The following is a 3,644-nucleotide window of genomic DNA, read 5'->3' on the forward strand; positions in this document are numbered from 1 at the left end:
TTGCCACCTGCAGTAATGAACATCCTCAGAGACGGCATTGCATCAGGGAAAGAAAACAAGACGTTATATAAAAAGAACAACAATAACAAAAGAACATTTGGGAACGAAAATAGGCTCACTGGGGTAGATGTTTAGCCTGGCGGTTAGGAGGCCTGTTAAGACAGCCATGTCCCACATCAGAGTCCCAGGGTTAGATTCCTGGCTCCTGGTCCCGACTCCACCTTCCCGCCCCTGGGAGGCAGTGGGATAGCTCCACGTATTTGGATCCCTGTCACTGCATGGGAGACCTGGGTTGTCCTGGCTTTGGCCCTGTCCGGTCCAGGGTGCTGCAGGTATCTGGAGAGTGAAACAGCAGATGGGAGTGTGCTCTCGGCTTCTGAAACAAACAGTGAGTAGGAAATAAAGCTGAGGAAATTCTCCAGGACGAAAAGTCAAAGAGATGATAATGAAAGAGAAAAGAAAATTGTAACACCGACCCAGAAGGCTCAGCGACGAATCCATAGGATGCTGAGAAAAAGGCAAGCTGGAGAGGAAAGAATATAAAAATGATTCAAGGACATTTCTCAGAACGGAAAGAACTACAGGTGGAAAGGGCCAGGCCAGTACTCAGTACAATGACCAGAATAAAGAACGATGTCAGGGCTGGCGCTGTGGCGTAGTGGGTAAAGCCACCGCCTGCAGTGCCAGCATCCCATATGGGCGCCGTTTCGAGACCTGGATGCTCCACTTCCAATCCAGCTCTCTGCTATGGCCTGGGAAAGAAGTAGAAGATGGCCCAAGACCTTGGGCCCCTGCACCTGCATGGGAGACCTGGAAGAAGCTTCAGATCGGCGCCGCTCTGGCCATTGCAGTCACCTGGGGGAGTGAACCATCGGATGGAAGACTTCTCTGCCTCTCCTCTCTCTGTGTAACTCTGACTTTCTTATAGATAAATACAAAAAAAATAAATAAATAAAGACCAATGTCAGGTAACTAATTCCAGAAAGCCAATGAGTTTTCTTCTCTTTCTTTCTTTCTTAGAAATTTAGATTGAGTTGTTTTTAAGGATTTATTTATTTGAAAGGCAGAGTGACAGAGAAGGAAAGACAGAGAAAGGGCTCTTCCATCTGCTGGTTCACTCCCCAAATAGCCGCAATAGCCGGGGCTGGGCCAAGGCAAAGCCAGAAGCCTGGAACTCCATCTGGGTGTCCCATGTGGGTGGCAGGGACCCAAATACTTGGGCCATCTTCTGCCTTCTCAGGTGCATTAGCAGAGAACTGGATCAAAAGTGGAGTAGCCAGGACTCAAACTGGTGCTCATATTGGGATTCCAGCATCCCAGGTGGACTTAACCCACTGTGCCACAGCACCATCCCCTGATTTTTCAAAACTTCCAGAGGGAACAATCAAGTCATGTACAAAGAATCCATACTTGGCCGGTGCTGCGGCTCACTAGGCTAATCCTCCTCCTGCAGCGCCGGCACCGGGTTCTAGTCCCGGTTGGGGCGCCGGTTCTGTCCCGGTTGCTCCTCTTCCAGGCTAGCTCTCTGCTATGGCCCGGGAGTGCAGTGGAGGATGACCCAAGTCCTTGGGCCCTGCACCCCATGGGAGACCAGGAGAAGCACCTGGCTCCTGGCTTCAGATCAGCACAGCACTGGCCATAGCGGCCATGTGGGGGGTGAACCAATGGAAAAGGTCTCTCTCTCTCTAACTCTGCCTGTTAAAAAAAAAAAAATCCATACTGATCCACAATCACACAGGCACTAAACTAAAATAGAGCAATGCCTTCAAAATTCTAAGTGAGGATGATTTTCAACTTGAACTCTGTACCTACCCAAGCTACCAGTCAGTCGCTTGTGCTGACCTCAGGAGCTGTCTTTCTGGGAAGCTATTGCAGGATGCCTTGCATCCACGTGAGGGAGGAAACCACGAAAGAGTACGGCAGAGGGGCCAGGAGGTAGGGGATCCAGCAGCCGGGGCATTTCAGAATGGCGACAGAGAGAACCCTCGATGACGGTTGTGCAGAGGGGTCTGGGAATCAGCGGTTAAGATGGGAGCTGAGTGGAAGGTCTGCAGAGAGTCGCTTACTTTTAGTTAGAGGAACGGGTATGACCTTACGTGTTTGACCACGTGGAAAATTATGTTGAGAGCCTTTTTGCAGTTGCAAGAAGAGTAAGAATAAAAGGTAAGGGCTTTAAAAAAATTAAACAAATGGAAACCAAGTACTCTAAGAAAAATAAAAAGTTATGCAAAATAAGAAACATAGGGGCTGGCGTGGTAGTGCAGTGTGCTAAGCTGCTGCTTGCAATGCTGGCATCCCATACTGGAGAGCTGGTTCGAGTCCCAGCTGCTCCACTTCTCATCTCACTTCCTGATAATGCATCCTGGGAAAACAGAAGGTGATGGCCCAAGAACTTGAGCCCCTGCCACCTGGTGGCTGACCCGGCTGGAGTTTCAGGCTTCAACCTGGCGGTGTCCTGGCTGTTGAGGCCATCTGTGAACCAGCAGGTGGAAGATGTTGGCTCAACATCTCATTGTTCTAACAATGTAAGTGCCAATGTAACTAAAATGCTTATATAATATATTGAGAAGATATGGGAAAAGGAAGGAGAAGTGAGGGGTCCAAACACTCATATTTTATGATAGGAAGTCAACAAATTGTTTCTGAAATGGATAAGCCATGAAAGTATAGGTTAATTCCCTTTTTAGAAACATGGATATATTACTAGAAGTAAATGCGGGAGTGCTGCTGCCAGGTTCCCCTAAGGGCGATGAGTGAGACAAGGCAGTTGAGTGGGATGACGCAACTGTTGGTGAAATGGTCAGTGTGGTACATGCTCTTGAGTATCTCTCTTTAGTTTTTCCTCAGGCCGTTTCAACCTTGTCTGTTGGTGCAGGAGCGAAGGCAGGCTGCCCCAGGGAGCCCCGTGGCCAGCCAGATTGGAAGGTGCTATGGCAATGGGTTCTGTGGTCTTTTGCTGCAGACATTTCCATACAGGGATGCTACAACAAAGCAAATGAACCAATGCCAATCCGGCTACATTGGCCTATTGCACTTTGACATTAGCTCACGTGGGTGGGAGAAACATCAGATGCTCAGATTAATAGGGAAATCCCAGGGCATGTGGTTGCGAACACTCAGGCTCATGTACAATCCACAACTTCCCTGTCTCCTCTCCTTCCTGTGCCCACCCTTCCAGAGTTGGCTCTACCATTCCCGGGGCAGATGGCAAGCGTGGCACATGTCCATTTCGAGGTTAATCCAAACAGCCACCCTTTGGGGATTTCCATAAGGGAAGTCATTTTAGCATGCTAGGAGATCTTAGCTTCTGCTTGCATAATTGGCCTCCTATTGCAATTCTCCCTCGATGGCTTCTGTGCTATCAAGTACAGGCGGTCACCGTCCCTTTTTGGTTACGAAGAAGCAAAACTGGCGTGTTTTGTAAGTGATGGGTTTTGGCGACATCTTCTCTGTTGTCTTTGCAGTTTTGTTCCAATTTTCTTTTTTTTTTAATTTTTATTTTTTGACAGGCAGAGTAGAGTGGATAGTGAGAGAGAGAGAGAGAGAGAGAGAGAGAAAGGTCTTCCTTTGCCGTTGGTTCAACCTCCAATGGCCGCCACGGCTGGCGCGCTACGGCCAGCGCACCGCGCTGATCCGATGGCAGG

Source organism: Lepus europaeus, chromosome 18 (assembly GCF_033115175.1).
Source record: "Lepus europaeus isolate LE1 chromosome 18, mLepTim1.pri, whole genome shotgun sequence".
Taxonomy (NCBI): Eukaryota; Metazoa; Chordata; class Mammalia; order Lagomorpha; family Leporidae; genus Lepus; species Lepus europaeus.